Source organism: Haematobia irritans, chromosome 3 (assembly GCF_050003625.1).
Source record: "Haematobia irritans isolate KBUSLIRL chromosome 3, ASM5000362v1, whole genome shotgun sequence".
Lineage (NCBI taxonomy): Eukaryota > Metazoa > Arthropoda > Insecta > Diptera > Muscidae > Haematobia > Haematobia irritans.
The window spans coordinates 58,003,922-58,025,172 of NC_134399.1; the positions used below are offsets into that span (position 1 = coordinate 58,003,922).

At 34.8% G+C, this 21,251-nt stretch overlaps 1 protein-coding gene across 3 annotated transcripts in view; it reads left to right on the forward strand.

Moving 5' to 3' along the window:
• The window catches only part of pigs (GAS2-like protein pickled eggs), a 455,389-nt gene that overhangs the window by 238,820 nt on the left and 195,318 nt on the right, over window positions 1-21,251 (forward strand). The gene's annotated exons all lie outside the window — the stretch shown is intronic.

A 21,251-nucleotide genomic window follows, 5' to 3' on the forward strand; every position in this document is an offset into this window, starting at 1 on the left:
ATGACCACAGAGGCCAAAGTTTACTACCGAAATTTTGCGCAGAGGATAGAATTGACCTTCTAGCAATGCTTGGTAAATTTGATTGAAATCGGTTCAAATTTAAATATAGCTCACATATATATCTTTGTCCGATTTGAACTTATATGGCCACAAAAGCCAGAGTTTTGCCGTGATTTGCTTCAAATTTTGCACAAGCGGTTCTTTTAACGATACTATTGTATGTGCCAAATATGGTCAAAATCGAGTCAGATTTAGATATAGCTCCCATATATATCTTTCTTCCGATTTGAACTTATATGGCCTCAAAATCCAGGGTTTTGCCGTGATTTTCACAAGGAGTACGTTTAGTAGTATCGGTAATTGTGCCAAATTTGGTTGAAATCGGTTCAGATTTAGATATGGCTCCGATATATATCTTCCGTCCGATTTGCACTCATATGACCAGGGGGCCAAAGTTATACTCCCATTTACGTGAAATTTCGCATAGATAGCAGAATTATTATTCTAACTATACATGTCAAATTTAGTCAAAATAGGTTCATGGGAGATTATATATAGCTCCCATATATACGTACACCAGAGTTGGGTAGACTGTTACACATTTTAGACCCATTTTCAATGGAAGTTTCCTCCAATTAACTGGATAGCGTTAGCCGATTTAAATTTTAATTCTAGAGATTTTGTAGAAGTAAAAAAATTGTCTCCTTTATATAGCGTCCACACGGATGAAAAAGACTGTTTTTCATATGTTTGGCTATAAACATTATATGTTTGGAACACAAATTTTTAAACACAATATTTTTGAGTGCAAGCATATAATGTTCATAAACTAGCATAACATTTTTGGGACATATATGTTAATATGCTAGAACATATTATGTTTGGGACATAAAATGTTTGTAAATATAATATGCTTGGATGCAAACATATATTAATTTAGAAATAGCCTATAAACATATATATGTTTAGTAGCTTGGAGCGCTATTTAACAGGGAGCGATATTGAATTAAGTTGGTGGTTGTTGCTTGTTATTACAAAATTAACATTTTATTTTTCCTTGGGCAATTGATCAGCTACTTCTTTGATCCTTACAAACTGTGTGGTCCGCTGTTCGAATCCCCGTCCGGCAAAAGGTAAAATTAAAATAAAAAAATCATACAATTGAATAATTTCTTCTACAATGTTTGTATTACAGAAAAAGGTGCTAAGAACTAAAAAATCTCGTGGAAGTGAGAAAGATGTGGGGGAATATACAATTGGGCAGAAACAAAATTTTGAGCATTCAGGTCGAAAACCTATGTTGTCAGCACCTATATTACCTGTTTATTTTCATAATTCATTATGATTGTAAATATATAAATAAATAAATAAAATTTTGAGAATTTTTTTTAAGCATATAATAATTTTGGGTGCAAAATGCTTCCAAACATATTATATGTTCATATAATAACATATTGTTGTTTTGGAAGACAATATTATTGAATTTGGATGCAAAAATACAAAATGTTTGGAACTTAGACTACCCAAACATATATTGTTTAGACCAATATGCTTTCAAACATATTATATATTGGAAGAGATCAAACATATAAATGTTTGGGCAATACCCAAAAATGTATATGCTTGAAGCAAAATATGTTTGGGAGTATATGTTACAGAAGCGATTTTTTGTGAGCGTGCAGCAAATTTGAAGTAGTTGAGATGGTAACACAAATTTTGGCCTACACAGGGGTGAAGGGTATAATATAGTCGGCCCCGCCCGACTTTACTAACATGTGTATTATGATTTTCTTTATTATTTTATTTATATTTTTAATAAATGTCCATATTTAAAATAATTTATAAACAGTTTATCGAAGGAATTTGTATGGGAAAAGCAGGTTCAAGTTTCAATTTAATTTTTTTGAATATTATGATAAAACAGTAGAAGAGAAAGATAGGTAAATGTCGATAAATGTAAATGCAGCATTTCGTTCAATTTAGTTTTTATGAAAATCTCCCAAATAATATTGAAATTTAAATAATTAATAAGAAGAATGATTTCCCTTAGTAATTTTCCCAATATCTTCTAATTTTCTTAATGAAATAAGAAAGGTAGAGTCATTTCTAAAAACAAACTTTATGGCAAACTTTATCGTAATTCTTAAACAATAAAAGATCGACATGACATTTGGAGAATAATTCCATAAAAAATTGTAGTCAACTGATTCAGAGATGCTGAAGATCTCACTGGGGTAACTGCAGATTGCAGAAATTTCCGAAGAAATGAAACCTCAATCAATCTATTGTCAAAAAATATTTTTGGTGTCGTAAGGAATCCTTTCGATTGAATTCTAATAGTACATGCAACTAAATCATTCGGTTGGAACAAGAATTATTTCTTCCCTGTATGTACAACTGGAAATCTTACAACAACTCTCCTCTTCCATATGATCGCGCGGTCAACTTTATTATTGGCCGTCACTTAATTCCTTATAAATATTCCCACCGCTTAGAGACAACAAACTCACTGACCAATTGCATTAGCTCCGAAAATTATGTCTAACATAATAAAATCAAATGTTATGGACATTTACCTATTGCCACTGCCTCTGGCGAACACTTCGGAGAAGAAGCAATGAAGTATTAACTGCACTTACTTTATGGCCACAGGCTAGAGTAGTACGAGCAGCAGCAGCCGCCGTAATTATGAAAAAGCATTTGCATGGCAATAAATAAAATTTACGCCTTTTAAAGTTTTCTTGTTTTTAACGGGAGAATAAAAAATTAACAACAAACTTTGATGGAATTAACGACAGAAGCCTGAGAAGAAAACAAATGAATGGCGGCAAACGTTTGGTGGCAGTGGCCGAATATTAGATATCCTTCATAGGTGATCGGATCTACACTGAAAAAGATAATAACATTGGGATTGATTTCTAGCGAAAGAAGCGAGGAATTGGTTACATGATGATGTTTATTTTTACTTAATCGAGAACAGACGTAGTAGCTGAGATGTAAACGATCCGGATTTCGATCCGGAAAACGACTTTCAAACGGTTTCGTGTAGCTAGATTCTTGTTATTGCCTCGGCGATGGTTCGTAGAAGTGGACTGGCCTAGCGATATTTTTCCAGGCTTCGATAGGGGATTGCTAACAGTTTCGGTGTGATAGCTAATCTAGGTAGAAACTTTCGATGCAAAGTCCTTAGGTATATCAAGCTCACTTGGTCTATCCAGTCCATTGTGATGCCACAGTATTGAACTTCTCTTTTATTACTGTGTACTGCCCGATTCTGTCTTTAGTTCAATGACAAAGGACCACATTGCGGTGAAACTCAGAAATGTCACCAGCGTTACTGAGAGGGGGCATTCCATCGCCGAAATGCGTTTTGGTATTTCATCGAAACTAGAGTTGAACCCATGACCCTTTGTATGAAAAGCGGGCATGCTAACCACTGCTCCACGGTAGATCCTAGGGAGATTGTTGAACTCTTCCGGCCTTTCAACTGGTTGGCTTTAATTGTTACTTGCTATTGCCTTGGTGATGTTTCGTAGAAGTGGACTGGCCTAAACTCCGGTGGCGGTAGTTTCAGCTTCGAGGCGTCAGCTTGTGGGCGTCAATAGTTTTGGGTCGGTTTCAGTGTTATTGACGACCACTCATGCTAACTACTTTGATAGCTAATCTATGTAGGAACTTTAGATCCGAGGATTCTAAAAAGTCAGTAAAGAACTATATATCTGACGTACGGAACTTTAGAGCAGAGGGATTCAGTGTGAGTATGTATGTGATTATTATGCGCCCAGGATGGAGTTGGTGTAAACAGTGTAACCAATTAACACCGAAGTAAAGCAGGACAATGACTGCACCTGAAAGATGCTGTAATATCCCAAGTAATTGTGCCCCCTTTTCGAAGTCTTCTTTTCCTTTTTTTGCAAAACGTTCATAATCATAGCGAATCAACCAACGGACTATATGAGAATTATGTGCAATGGTTAGCATGCCCGCTTGCATACACAGGGTCGTGGGTTCGAACCCAGAGTTGCCAACTGTTTGCGTGTGTGCCCGCTTGCCTATTGGCGTATCCAGAAACCAAGTATTGTTGTTTTTATTTATTTAAGCGAATACATATATGATACTTAACTTATACTACAACTAGTCTCTATTATGAAGAAGTGACTAACCAGTAGTTTATTTATTAACAATCAAAAGACTTATAGATATTAAAATATCCTAAGACTAAGCTAGGACAAATATTCTTGTAAAATTGTTGTTTGGATTGAGACTTTCATATATTCAAAGTAAATCATGTGGTTTGAAACGGCAAAATCTTCTAGGTTGATTGGAAGTTTGAAGTAAATTACGGGCTTCACGATTAGTATGGTTCTGTAGGCGGATAAGATGTTTTTCTGCAATTCTAGAGATTTCCTCTTTGATCGTAGTCATTTTTAAGTATCGGTGGAGGTCACTATTTCGGACATACCATGGAGCGTTTACTGCACTTCTTATCACTTTGTTTTGAAACCTTTGTATTTTCTCGATAGAACTGTATGCCGCACATCCCCATGCCATAAGAATGCCATATACACACAAAAAAAATGTTTTCTGATTCAATCACGAAATTAATTGATCCAATTAATTTTTTAATTGAAATGTCTTCAATCACAGAAATGATAGTATCAATTAAAAAATTAATTGAAGGTCAATTAAAAATTAATTGATTCAATTAAAAAATTAATTGATACTATTAATTTTTGTGATTGATTTTTGTTCCAATTAAAAAATTTGTTGATTCAATTAAATTTTTAATTGAATATTTTTTAAAACTCAATTAAAATTTTTATTGGAAAATTGTTCGTGAAATTTTTTTCTGTGTAACCATATTGGTTTTAATGCTTACTTATATATTAAATAAGCGTTTATTATCTGTAGACAGAACTGACTTTTTTCCGATTAACCAGCGGTATTTAATATTTAGTTCTTCGCACTTTTTATCAATATGAATTTTCCAATTTAATTTAGAATCCAGTGTAAAACCAAGATATTTTGCTGATTTTGAAAAAGGCACTTCTTCATTGCCTATATTTAGGGGTTTGTATCTCGAGGCAATTTTCGCAAAGTCAACATGATCAGATTTGCTACTGTTGAGCTTTAGACCCCAGTTTCTTGTCCATTGGTGAACCTTGTTTAAAGATGCCTGGAGGCTATGTACGGATACCTCCGTATTTTTTCCAGTTGACATTAAAGCTATGTCATCTGCAAATGTTCCAATGAAACAATCTTCGTTAACAGGCATATCGTGAGTGTAAAGTAGATACAGCATAGGTCCAAGTATACTGCCCTGCGAAACTCCTACAGATATTGGATATAGATTAGTAAATTCATTATCATGGCATACTCTATAAAATCGATTACTCAGGTATGAGCTAAGAATTTCACAAGCCAAGTATTGTAACATATTTTAAATTTCCGAAAGGACTTTTTTCAATTTTCCACTTTGGCAAATATCCTCAGTATTTTAATGAAGTGGTACCTTGAAATGTGTGGCAAACAGACTGTATTTTTTTGATGAGAAACATTTTCCTCTCTATACATGGGATGTTCATTGGAACTACATCCACAATGTTGATGTGCACGCAGAGAAGGAATATGATCACCTCAAACATGTTTCAAGAGCAAAATGTTATTTTTGAATGGTGACCATGTAACATGTTTGTCAATAAAATGTTATTTTCTCGTCACATATAACCTGCTTGCCGAAATCAGATACATGATTTCCGAGAAAATAACATGGTTGCGAAAACCATGTTACATGGTCACCACCCAAAAATAACATTTTGCTCTTAAAACATGTTTGAGGTGATCATATTCCTTCTCTGGGTGTGGGACCAACATAATGACCAACGTAGTATACCCCTATCCGTTGGTAGAGGATATATATAAACTGAAAACTACCAATGGATTCATAAAACAAAAGTGGCAAACAAGCATCTAAACGAATGTGGTTATGGCGACAAGATACTTACAGCTATAAAGTCACTCGCATGGTCCATGCTAATAAAGATAGTGCTACAAATCTGTAGAAAAGTCATATATAGGGCGCGCGCGCGAGGGACAGGGGCACGGAGATCTACATATCCTGTATTTGTTTAGTGAATGACTCCACTAGAGCTCAACAAATGCCATATGGTGGATGTTAGTTGGTCCATTGCTTCCCTACGGCAATGTGCCAATGTGAACTAAAGATGAGGAGAAAATCTAAAGCCTATTCCTGGTTACAAGTCCACTGATGCACAACGACTGGTGTGTGGTATTCGGTGTTTGGTGAACATATGTTGTCTGCTGGCTACTGGTGCTATCCAAATGCAAAGGAAAAACGCTCAACTTCAAGCTTCTGTATTTTATGCTCACTTCATACATAAATACCATAATTGACTTGACTTTTTTATGAGCAAAGGAGTTTGTTTGTTTGTTTTTGTGCTCAAATAACTCCATTAAGCCACTAGAAGAACCTAGTGCAACCATATACAGCTGGAAGTGTAACCTGGGGATATTGGAACTTGCAGCACAAACTACAAATCAACTTTGAGAGTTTTTTTCCCCCAAAAACAAAAAAAATCGAATAATAATTTTTAACTGCCATGTCTTTCGTAGTCTCTGCAATAATCCACACCATGGGATGAATGTTTACATAGCAAAACATTCACACTACCCTAATGATACATCCATATACAGTAGATCGCTGCAAGCCACTGTACAAATACAGCACACACTCAGTCAGTCAGTCAGAAGCAAGCACCCAATATTTGTATCTGTACATCAAAATCATCAATTGGCCGCATGCTTCCAAGATCGGTGCAGTGACAGTAGCTGCTGTAGTCCCAAGACCCAAGATGCATTCGGCGGCGGCGGCATTGAGTTTATTAAAGTTTACGAGATTTATACACGGCTGGAATAAATCCATGAATGAATGCCCATTTATTTATTGACTTTACATGGGGGTAATCAAATATTATCTATGAATTGTACAGCAGACATAAAACAAATAGCTGGTGTAAGCAAATTGCTGATGGCCATGATGGTGGTCCAATGGAATTAAGAGATTTGTGAAAATAAAGCATCACCAATTTATTCATTGCATTTGCCACTTAGAACTTGCTAGCATATGCATCGATTAGAAGAGGATCATATATGCGTTGTGATTAATTGATGAGAATCATTTGAAGATTTGGAAAAGAAGACTACTTCATCAATTAGTTGATCGCATTATGGCAGTATTCTTGGGACAAAGAGGGCAATATCTTCACATACATAATTTAAATTTAAAGGAGTTCTAATTTGTGAGTTTTTTTAAATGATATTCAGATGGAATAGATCTAATTATAATTAAAGGATAAAGAAAATATGCAACTGTTGACGAGTTTTTGGAAATACAAAATTTTGCGATTTCTTAAACCACAACGCGGAGGACCATTCCTATGACAATTATTTTGATACATCCCATAAGGGACAAGAATTGTCTATTTCCAAATTCCTGTAGTTGAATAGTTCGCAAATGTCTTAAACTCCATTCCGAATATGGTCGCACTTATCGATTTTCAACGGATTATTAAATTGCATAAACTCGATAGGACCCTTTGGCGGTTTTATTGCACTTACAACCTCCCATAAGTGACAAGAATCAGTTGGCGATGAATAAGTGTATATGGTACCGTATAAACACGAGTTTTCCTAAGCTGTTAGGACTTCGTTACAGTGATCGAAATATTGTATACCATACATTCGCTAAAGATGGTCGCCCCTATCTGACACAAATGTTTCCTCATCTTTTGTTGCACCATCAGATTTCTATGTCACAGATTATCGTCCTATCTCCTTCTGAAATATCTTGTTTCTCATATTAGTGTTAGGTTAGGTGGCAGCCCGATGTATCAGGCTCACTTAGACTATTCAGTCCATTGTGATACCACATTGGCGAACTTCTCTCTTATCACTGAGTGCTGCCCGATTCCATGTTAAGCTCAATGACAAGGGACCTCCTTTTTATAGCCGAGTCCGAACGGCGTTCCACATTGCAGTGAAACCACTTAGAGAAGAAATGTCACCAGCATTACTGAGCTGAAAAACTTTTTGGTGTTCGGTCGAAGCAGGAATCGAACCCACTACCTTGTGTATGCAAGGCGGGCATGCTAACCATTGCACCACGGTGGCACCCATAGTCTCATAATTGCATACAGCGCGGAATTGAGCCAAACCTGGCGAACTTTGTTTACCTCAAGAGGCTCTCATGTTCCTACTAGATTGTTGGTCATTTCGTTGCCTCCGAACATTTTAATCAAAAGCTGAGAGAAATAATTAGGTTAGTATACGTAGTGACACCCCGTTATTGCGGGCTGTCTTACATTCCATACCTAGCTCAATGGCAAGGAGCCTCCGAATCCGTATACAGCTTTATTGAGAGGAGATAATCAACCGCTGAAAAATTTTTGGTGTTTGGTCGAAACTGCGATTGAACTCATGACCCTTCCTAGGCAAGGAGGGTATGCTAATCATTGCACTATGGTGAGTCCCATTGAGAGTAGTTTAGGTTATGCTAGACATAGTGGCAGCCTCATATTTCAGCTGAGTTAAACTATTCAGTCCATTGTGATACCACAGTGGTGATCTTCTCTCTTATCACTAAGTGTTGCCCCATTCTATGTTCAACTTAATGACAAGGGACCTCATTTATAGCCACTTAGAGAAGCTTTGAAACACCCAGAAATATTACCAGCATTACCGAGAGGGAATAATCCAACGCTGAAAAAATTTTTTTGTGTTTGGTTGAAACTGGTTTTAAACTCACGACCCTTTGTATGCAAGGCGGACGTGCTAACCATTGCACCACGGTTGGCCTCGTTGAGAGCAATCGTTGTTTCTTTTTTCTTACATTCCAGCACGGTTTGTAATTTTCTGTCATTTTCTCATTGTCATTCGGTTTGGTTGATTTGGGTCTCGGATCTTCTCCAACTCATATCTACAGCTATACACGTAAGCCATCAATCGATTTGCTGTGTGCTTTAATACTCTCTTTTCCTATCAATTTCCCCCACGTTTCTATATTGGCTTCGATATCGAACCTCTTGCATTCCTGCAAGTTTTGTGATTGTCCACCATTTTCTGAACAAGTTTATAAAAGGTCTTGCGTCTTCGGCAGATATTGAACGAGGTTCCTTCCATTTTTTTCTTTCCAAGATTTCTCCAAACTTTGTTTCGCCGTGTTCACAGCTTCGTTATCGATCAATATGAACTAAAATCTAGGTGCCCCGTAAGAACTATTATGATAAATCGGGTTATAATATCCCCTTTTTCTTCTAGCCCCTTTGCATCTAAACTCAGTCTGCGTGACATCTATCGACCTTCTATAGTCCCATAGCTACGACCAGTATGCAGCGGTGCCAACTCTGACGATTTTTGATGGTAAATTTGGCCTCTGACGATTTGACGGCGATTTTAAACAACTTAGTTATGAGATGACGATTTTTTAAGATGCTCGACTCAAGCGTTTCCTTTTATGGGTTTTTATGTCGATTTGACGATTTTTCAAGTAATTTTGGATCCTAATAATATGACAATTTATATGTAGCTTGCTCCCAGCCGTCTCCAATTTCAAAGCAATCAATATAAATAAACCTAAAATTCGGAATCCCTTTGAAACTTAAACATTGCAAGGTATTATTTTGTCTAAAAACTATTTAAAGCTAAATAGTTCTGATTGCTATGATGATAGTTTAGTTAAATTCACTTTATTTATTTATTCATTACCGATAATAGTAATAATAATAAAAATTATACATGAGCAAGTAATAAGGATTTAAATTCGATTGGAGAATAGGAAATTTTTTTCAAGAAATTCTTATTAAGCAATGCAGTACATGTGGTCACAATCAGATATATTAATGTTAATTTAAATTACTTAGTTTAAAAAACTGGAAACTATATGACTTAATTAGAGATTTAAACGGCATTATTCATGTAACTAAAATGTATTTTAATAACAGCTTTATTGTGTAAACAATAAATGGATGCCTCAGATGTTTGGATAAAACTTTTATTTTGTTCCTAAATCCTTTTTTCAGCTATTTTATGGGTGATTATTTATTGATTTATTGACGAATTCTTTGGGAAGAATTGATGATTTTGACGAAAAATATTTTTAAAATTTACGATTTTCAGCCCAAAGCAGCTGGCACCACTGCCAGTATGTTATTGGTTCTTACGTCTTCTGGAAGCAACGGCTGCCCTACAACCATTCTTGATAGACAGGATAAATCTTTTTACTCTTTAGTGGAGGGTTGCTTATTCGAAATTACATATTCGTACCCGACACTTTGGATCTCGCCGAGTATCAAGACAGCTAGCATTTGATTACATTTACTAGCGATATAATTTGGTGGTTCCTCTTCATCCATTCTCAATCTAGGGAATTTGAAAAGCTTGAAATATTCGTCTGTTTTGATTTCTTCACATAGAGTTTCTTTCCAACTCTCAAGCTACAAAATAATGGACAATAACAATGCATTGTAGTCGATATCTGCTAAAGGCGGCACATTACCAAGACCTTGTGAACTTTCTCATAGATAATAGCCCCAAAGCAATTTCTTTCTAATCAAAATGAACAGCGAGTTTACAAATCTCAGATGGAAACTATAAAAGAACGTGAAATGCATTTCACACCGTAGTAAATACTGCGGTTTATTTAGTTTTTATTTGAAGAACAAAGTTTTTTTTCTAAGATTAACAAGAAAGAATCAACAATGAAGAACTCCCTCAAAAGATAGACTGAAGAATATACCACCCTATGGGTGAATCGAAAAAAAAATCGACAAATATGCTGCAGCTTATCTAAGCCACCCGCAATTTACTTGTTTTCCTTATTTATTTTGGTTGCTGTGTTAATTTTCAAGATAAATAAGATGCTGCATGTTCACGGTGCTTTTGGAGGCTTCTGTTGACCATATGTTGATAAAATACAAGGAAATGCATTTTTGAAGATTTAAATAAACAGTCAAGAAGTATTGGCTTTCAAGAGAAGTAAATAAAATTTTTTTGTGGAGTTTGTATGAGTCCCATGCGGCAATGGATTTTCAATTTTATTGGGAAATTCGTGTTTGGAGGCAAGACAACGAAATGGTAAAATGCAATGCATAGAGCATATCAAATAATGGACATGTACTTAAAACTATAATTATTTAGAATGACATCCCGGCATTTCAGTCCATTACCAGCAAAAAATTGCACATTCTTTTGGAAGCTTATGTGAACCTAACTACTTGGAAATACCTTGCCAATTTTCGACATTGCGTTGCCTATATACACACACCTTAGATCAAAGTTTTCTTCAGAAGGCAGTTTGCAATTTAATTTCCATAATTTCGATTTTATGACACAAACAGATAATCGAGTTTAAAGTAAATAAATTCTGATCCATCGCGGCTTGGATTGTTTTCAATTGTAAATCGCAATCAAGAGAACTACTTGCTAAAATAATTCATGCTGGATGTCTTATTACTTTATAAAAAAATCAATTGGAGAAGCAGAGTGACAAATAGTGCTACACAATTTAATTAATTCTTTACAGCGTACTCATTTTGCAACATTTTGTTTTTTATCACTGAGTGCTGCCAAGTTCTCTGTTATGATTAATAATAAAGGACCTCCTATATATAGACGATTCCAAAAGGTGTGTAACATTACGCGACAATCCTGTGCAATGATCCCTGCATTACTGAGAGAAGATAAACAATCGACGAAATACTTCTAATGTTTGGCCAAAACTGGGATTCAACTAGCGTTACCGTTGGGAATTTTCAAATAGCGACAAAAAGTGGCACAATTATTTTTAAAAAGTGGCACAAAAAGTGGCACATTCTTTTTATTATTATTCTATTTTTTGTTATTATGTCAGTTCATAAAAAATTTGACAATTTTAGGTTGACATTTTAAAATATAAGTTTTTACTGTATTAGTACCAGTTTCAGGGATGCTTTCTGAAATAATTTCTGATTTGGCTTCATGGCCTATGTATATTTTTGTAATTTCTTTAATATAAAAAGAATTTTTTATAGTCGATATCTGCTAAATCACTAACTGCAATATAACAATATATGTATATTTCTAATAGAATAATTTTTGTTAAATATATTTTATCAGAATTATAGTCTACCGAACTAGAACAATCAGTCCCAAGAGTGATTGCAAACTTTTTTAACTAAGGTCTCATGGGATCCATCATCAATTATTCTTTGTGGTCGCACTACAAACGATATTTAACTCCACAATAAATTTGACATAACCTAAATTGAATCATAGCCGCTCACATATATTAAGAATTAACGGACGACATCTGTTTATAGTTGGTAGACGATATCCAATTTTCTGAAAAAACGCATCTATTTATGATGTTAACTTCCCATACATTTTAAACTTTTGAAAAAGTGGCATAAATTATTGGAAAAGTATCACAAAATCGGAAAAAGTATCTCATTTAGGGGCACAAAAAAGGTGGCACAAACGTGGCAAATTTGCGACTAAAGTGGCTCAACGGTAACGCTGGATTCAACCAATTTATTAAAAGGATACGATGATCAACTAAGTTTCTATAATTTTTTTTTTTTGAGATGAAGGAATTATTTTTGACTCGTTTTTTTATATCCATCACCGTACGTAACGTTTCCCATTACGTCACCGCCATTACACTGCTCTAAAATTTGTTGGTGTTTGGTCTGAACTGGGATTAAACTTATAACCCTTTGTGTGCAAAGCAGGCATGCTAACCACTGCACCACGGTGGTCCCCAATAAAGAAGCTATCATTCTGAAATTCGGCACAGATTCGTTTTTCTTTGCAAGCAGGTCAAGTTCGGAAATTGGATATATCGGTCCGGCTTTTCATATAGCGACCTTTTCATATAGCCTGAAATTTGAAATTTAGTTTTGTTGTGGGCTAAGTGTGGTGTGTATCGTTCCATAGTCTGACATATAAATCTTGGCTTTCCGAGGAATTTGAAACGTAGTGTCACTTTGGGCCAACAAAAAGACGTACTAAATATGGTGTATATTGGTCCATATTCTGATGTAGCACTCCTTATATCCCGATTAAACTTCTTGAGTACATAAAAAAAAAACGAAAATTTTTATTTTGATTTCACTGAAATGAAATTGTATGTTTAATGGCAAAAAGACCCCAAAAAATTTACAAAGTGTCCGAAAAGACACTTTACGAACGAAACAAATTTCAAGACTTTTTTAAGCGATTTTTGTTAGTGGTTTTGTCGATTTTTGAACTCAAATTTTTACGAGTTGTGGTCAAAAGTATCTGACAACACTTTACTTTTTATCCCTAATATAATCTAATTCCATTTTTATACTCACCACCATAGAATGGCGATGGCGTATGATAACTTTGTCATTCCGTTTGTAATACATCGAAATATCAATCTCCGACTATATAAAGTATATATATTCATGATCAGGGAAAATTCTAAAGATCAGGGAAAAAATCTTGATGAGGGGAAAATTCGTGTTTTGTGTGCAGGCCGATCTAGTCAGAAGATGGAATATATTGGTCCAAGTTTTGCTATAGCCTCCATATAAATTTTTATCCGATTTACCTGAAATAGGAAATCTGGACGTATTTTAGGTCGCAATATAGGTATGCCGAATATCTTGCGTATCGGTTTAGATCTCCCGATTTGACTTCTTGACACCACAACTTATCATCGATTTGCCTGAAATTCAAAATCTAGAGGTATTTGAACTCCAAAAAAAATGTTGATCCAAGAGTATAATCGAACCCTATAGAGAGATACATTATATCAAACAATTGTCCCTACACCAAACTGTCGAAAATGTATTTCATCGTTTCTCAAAAACTAGATTATTTGATAATTGATAATAATTCTATTTGTTGGTATCAAATAGAAAATAATTATTCAAGCTTGATCTTTAAAATATAATTTACTTGAAACGAATCCGCCATATAGTTTCTGAGAAATATAGCTTTAACAGTTTGGTGTACGGACAATTGTTTGATATAGTATATATCAATTTGGGTTTAAATCATAAGCGTTTGATATATCCCAATATATACCGGTCTCCCGATTTAAGTTTTTGAGGGGTTAGAAGGCGCACTGATCATCCAAATTGCAGGAAACTGGAAGTAAGATTACCCGAGTTTAATTCTCGTGCTCATTCGAATAATGTGGGTAAAAATATAAGGAAATTAGATTTCACACACAGAGAAGGAATATGATCACCTCAAACATGTTTCAAGAGGAAAATGTTATTTTTGGACGGGGAACATGTGTTTTGTCGAAAATTATGTATCTGATTTCGGGCAACAAAAATGTTCCATGTTCATTGTCTAAAAATAACATTTTGCTCTTGAAACATGTTTGAGGTGATCATATTCCTTCTCTGCGTGCAAATTATAGGAAAGGCATTATTTTTATTGGATATTCTTATTCTCGCCTAAGCGTGATGTTTAAGGCTCTTCTGAAACTCAAAAAAAATGGCTCTTATAAATCCAGAATCTGGTGCAGAAATTTTAAATTTTACTTTAGGATGCGTACCATTTGAACCGATTTGCTTGGTAGAGTATATGTCATCAAATCCACTTAAAATTCTATATAATTTCAAGTAACCCTTTACGACGAAGAGTTTTCAAATGAATCTTTTATATTTAGCCGTGTTTGAAACTTCAGTCACTTTATAGGTGTTGATTGACCAAACTCTATCCGATATTGCTACGTAGTCCAAAATATTCAAAGTGGTATGAGTCTGTATAGTTCCACTGTCATCTCTTAGCAACTATTGGTTTGATATCTAAATTTTTGCAGATAACATTTAAACCCATTTGTAAATGGGCTAACAGTTTTGAGCAGCATGAAATCCAATCACAATAAGAATAATGAGTTTGGTAGTTATTATCCTTGTAAACGATTCATGCTGCAGAATCCAAAATATTCGATTCCTCTGAAATGACGGCTTTATTTATTTATTATTTAATACATCAGAATAATTAGAATTCCTTAGATATGATTTTCCTTACACCAAGTTTCTTTATTATGTTAATGTAATGGAAATTTATATTGCAAATGTCATTGCATTATAAAAATCCATTAGATATTAATTAGTTCCCGTTCGAAGAAGTGATTCCTGTCATTCACAGGAAATAATTAAAAATACCACTAGAATTCATTGCTTTGTCTATCCAGGCATACGATACATTTCCTCTGGCTCAGTGAATTCCATTCTATTTCTCTCCTTCACATCGAAGGGCTTGCAATCTATCTTACAAAACGAAAGGAATTTACAGAAAAAGAAATCATTCATTGTACACAGGAACAAAGACTACTCAACGGATGGATGGATGGATGGATGGATGATAGCTGTATTCAAAACAATAACCTATGCGAATAACGATGACGATGACGACGACGAAGAGATTTCGCTTCGAGAATGATGAGAATAATGCAACAGATATCAATGAACTAAAACAAATTATAATGTGGTGTATTCATACAGGCAATTGCATTGTCACATCGACGTACGAGTAAACACGCACACATACTCACAATATCCATCCATGTATTTGTGATGTAAATATTGTCACAGAATCCAATGAGGGAGGCAGTTAATTGTCCCTGAATATGAATGACTACAATGTTGGAATGAGGGGTTGTCGATATACAACAAGCACTGTGTGGTTGGCCCAAGCATCAGCAAGGATTGTTGCATGCTGCTGTCAACAACAGCAAGAAAACAAAGTTTTATTCTTTTTTTTCGTATATTTCAATAAATCATGATAAATGACTCACATAGTCTAGAGTTTACAATGGCATGACAAAATTTTGTAAAAATCTGATGACTACGCAGGAATTTGGCGCCCGAGCATAGCATATGCATACATACGATAAGTTAGGTTAGAGGTGGTTATTATTTGGTTTTACGCCTCAATCAAAAAGTGTCAGCTTTTTGTATATGTGGGGAATCTCAAAACTAATGCCAATATCTAAGATATGAATATCGTCTTTTATAGCTCAAAAGCTTTTTTATTGATTCTTTAAAACAAAATTCAGTGATACCTTACTCAAAACAATTTACTATTCAGGCTGGACTTGAAAATAATAAAATCGTTTGATTTTTAACCGTCTGTCACTATGCCCATTCTAACCTAACTTAGTAATAACCTTATTTTTCAAATTTTCTGCAATTGTTTTATGATATACAGAATCAACAAGTATTCAACGTTGTGCAATTATTGCCGAAATTCATTCGAAGGATTTTGGTATTGATGGTATTGATCCAAAATTTATTAGGATCATACTTCCAACGATTTTGCCTTTTGTTACCCATTTTTTTAATACGATTTTAACCACAAGTATGTACCCCACTATGTGGAAACATGCGAAAATCATTCCGGTTCCTAAATCTAATTTGGATTTCCGTCCCATATCTATACTCAGCTACTTGTCTAAGGTTTTCGAGAAGATATTGCACTCTCAGATGTCAGAATATCTTCACCGGGAGTCACTGTTGACTGGTAGGCAGTCTGGGTTTCGCCCGGACCATAGTTGCATCACTGCCCTGGCGGAGGTTTCAGAATCGTTGAGAGGAGATATTGATGACAACAAAGTTGGATTCCTTGCACTTTTGGACCACTCGAAAGCGTTTGATTCTGTTGATCATCAAAATCTGGCCATGAAATTGAGACGTTTCTTTAAATTCTCATCAACCGCATTGGACCTGATTACGTCGTACCTTAAGGACAGGATTCAAACAGTTTATAGTGGAGGCGATAGATCGGGACCTCTACCTGTATATAGGGGTGTACCACAGGGGTCCATTATAGGTCCGTTTTTATTCTCACTATATGCCAACGATCTCCCCCTACAATTAGAGCATTGCAAGACTGTCATGTATGCTGATGACGTCCAGGTTTTCCTGAGCGGCAATGTTGACAGTATCAGGGACACTGTAGAGAGGCTTAACTATGATCTTAACCGTGTATTTAATTGGGCGAAGGCTAACGGATTATTGCTGAACCCTACTAAATCGAAATGCCTTATAATACACAGGAACAAGCATTTCCACCCACATGCGCCGGATATTATTATAAATGGTCAGAAGGTAGATGTTGTCACCAGAGCGAATAATTTAGGAGTAATTTTCAATAGTTCACTTAGTTGGACAGATCATGTCAATTCTGCTGCGGGCCAGACTTATGCTAGGTTAAGAGCGCTGTGGTTTAGCCATTCCTATACGCCACTGAACATACGAATTCTCTTGGCGAAAACTTTACTAGTACCAGGACTGATTTATGGCTGTGAACTTTTTGCTAATTGTGACTCGGGGAGTCTACGGAGGTTAAATGTTGCCTTCAATAGCATCATCCGTTATGTGTATGGACTGAATAGGCGACAACGGGTCGCACATCTAGGCATTTCTTTATCAGTACAATACGTCTTTGGAACACATTACCGAGCAACATACAAGGCATCAGCAACCCCTTTATTTTTAAAAAGCGAATACTACAATTGTATCGGAATTAATTTAGATCTATCTTGTCCTTCATAAACTTCTATTTACATACTATCACGTCTTTGCAATTAAATGTTAAATTTTTCTTCGATATTATTATAAATACTAATAACATATTACTTTTCAAAAATTATTTATTATATAAATTATTAATATTTAAAAGAAATGTTTTTCCTCAATTTTTTTTTTATAAAATTTCCCATAATATGAATTATTGTAATCCTAATTAAGATGGATATTATTTCAACTATTGAAATCTGCACTATAATTATAAGACATTGTCTTGCTGTGTAGAAATATACAAATAAATAAATTAAATTAAATAAATAAATACATTTTTATGGCCATTGACATTGGTAGTTAAACTCTTCTGGTGATATATATGTTCGCCCCCTTTTTGGGGATTTTCGAGGAAGAAATTTATTTTTAACAATTCGAAGAAGAAGAAGGCATAAATTGATTCGATTACTTAAGTGATCTCATTCACTTATTGTTCTTCCCGGCAAAAACTCTTATTACCCGGTAATCTTGTTGGTAAACCTATTTAACCCTTTCACTACCGACTCATATAGCTCTTGAAGTAATTGAGGTAGGTCCTCAGAATTACAATTTTTATTCTACGTGCTGTTAATACAAGTAAACCCAGAAGAAAAATTTAAGTTTGTAACATTAGGTTTATTTCGGTAGTTAAATGGTTAAAAAATAGTAACCACTTATCGCTCGCAGACATCGCTCCGGATTACATTTACATACGCATGTGCTAGAAGGAAAGTACTTCTCCCCAGGCATACCTTAGTGCTTCCCCAGGCATAAGTAGTGATTTTAAAGCATATAATCACCTAATATGTAATCACTTATTCGTACATATACCAAAGCTTGCAAAATAGACACTTATTGTCTCAGGCAACCAAATCTCGAACATATTGACTTCTCTCGCCGATTACAATGCTGTAATATGAACATTACTTGCCCAGCAAAAAAGCGTCGCCAAAAAAGTATTGAAAATGTTCTTTTTGGATCCGGAAGTAGTGCAAAATTGACGCAGAAGCGATGAATTTAACATGGGCTTGTCATAGGACGGAAGTCCTCCATTTCAACAGTCGTTGCACTGAATTTGCATCACTTCTTTAGGTGTGATCCGAATTCAATGTTTTGGATGTAAATTTAAAAATTCTGTAATATTTTGTCAAATAAATATTTTTTATAATTTTTTTTTTATAATTTTAATGGATTCTAACGCTTGTCGGAAACGTTTGACTACAAATATTTCCAAAAATTCACAATTTTTTTCAGATTGGAATTCGGATTTTTTTCTACAAAATTTAAATGATTTCTACCATTTTATGAATTCTTACTCTGTTTTTAACCTATTTGAAACAAAAAAAGTTAAAATTAACCATTAAAAGTATGCAAAACCAAGTTATAAAAAATTTAATTAAAAGATCTTCCTGGGTAGTTAATATAAAGAACATCATTGGGAGTGCATCTTCTGGAAGTGCTTTTAAAGTTGTGCCTTTGGAAGAACTTCCAAATTTTTTTGCTGGGTGAATATAAACGTAGAAATAAACAAAAATATAACATTATAAATAAATTATAAATAATTTACGTGTAATCTAAATAAGATTATACGCAAATTAATTTCACACTTAAAATAGAAATAAATGTAAGTTGTTTAAGGGAGTTGGATTTGTGAATTACGTTATAATATACCTAATTCAAATTATGTTCGAAATCTACTAAAATGGATTTCAAATTCCCTTTTTTTATTAATAGCCAACTGCATAAAAATTTGAGAATAACAAGTTGAAAATTAACGAGAAGTATGTATTATTATCATTACCAGTTAGTCATTATAATTCATCGCAATGTAATGCAACGTATAATGGTAGCTTTACTCCCGGTAATGGCAATTGTAATGAGATGTGGTTACCCAGTTTTTGCTGGCTTCCTTGAAATATTTCTATACTGAAGTTTGTATGTATCCATATAAAGGATGAATTTTTCATTTATTTATATCATTCTATAATCTGTGAGCCGTATTTGGCCTAATCGATTACGCAATTTAATATATGGGCACAACTAACATAAAAATACTTCAAAGAATAAGAAGTACAAACTTTTATACTAATGCTTATTCTAAAGTGCCACTGGCATGAAAATGGATGACGAAATTATATATTCATAGAATTAAAATCCAAGTAGGTCATCAAAAACACTGCAAAACTGCACTGCATTAGCCTATGGTACCACCGAATTCCATAATCGTATTGCCCGGACACGAAATTATCGCTACATACTCGTAGTTAAAGAACGATACTGAGGCAGCTGAAATGAATCAGTCCTAACTGAACATCCAAACCTAAATTCGAGGCCATATATGGTGGATTATCTTGCTCAATAACCTTATAGAACAATAAAAGTACTCTCAAATGAACCATATTCCCAAAACTACATCCCTGAAACTGCAATACATAAGAATTGACGTAGTCGTTGTAACTCAAACCATAAACATACTAACGAACAATCCTATTAAGTAGTATTCGGAGGCGATCAAGCGTACCTAAAGAGCATCCGAATAAACCTCAATTCGTACAATATGTGTGTCAATTTTCCCACAATTTTCCACGACTGAAAGTTAGACCCCTGTGGCCTATAATCTTCATAAGAGATAGGCTTATCTTGAAGCTATGCTAGACACACATGAGTTTGCCGTCAACGAAACTAAAATAAATAAAAAAGGAGAGAACCTAAAATTGATCCTTACGGTACTCCACGGTAGACATCATACATATTTGAAACATCACCACCACACTGCACAAACTGAGTTCTATAATTCAAAAATGACTTCAATAAGAAACAGGTTGAAGGCGAGAAATTAAACTTTTCATATACGAGTTTGTTCAAATGAACCATATGACTTATTCGGTCAAAGGCCCTACTAAAGTCCAAATTAATTAAGACAAAGATATTCCTCCCACCAATCAATTCCTTGATCCCATCAACCAAATCTGCCATTAACGTTGTCGTACTACAACCTTTCCGTAATCCAGATTGATAAACCGACAACAGTCTCCTCTCATTAAGGCAAGATTTCACCTTTTCATCAATTAGACTCTCCAAAACCTTCGAGAGAGCCGAAAGTTTTGGGCTGAGATGACCTTATCTTTGGCACCGGAAGAACTCCGGCACGAGTTCACATTCGAGTAAAGTTGATGTCATAAAATTTTTAAGAGCTATAGGAAAATAAAAAAAGGTTAAATTGGCAACCCGATTAAATTTCAGGCTCACTTAGACTATTCAGCCCTTGTGATATTTAAATATCAATCATTTACAAAACGCTGAAATCTTTATTTCAACCGATAGCACGGTCCATATAATTTAATTTTTGAAGATAATTTCAAGCCAGTGCTAGTATATTCGCTTAGTCCAATTTTGGCATTATCATGCCAACATTTCGGCCGGCATCTCACGAATAAATAACTCAATGTTACCTTCCAATTCGTCAATATAAGCGAGCTTGTCTGTATAAAACGAGCTTTAACATAGCCCCACAAAAATAGTTTTTAGGCGTAAAATCGAACCATTTATGTGGCCAATTGATCGGTCCCGAACGTAAAGTAAAATGTTCAAATGTCATGCAAGTCAAGCTCTCGTATTTTTGGCAAAAAAAATTGGATATCATCTCACGGT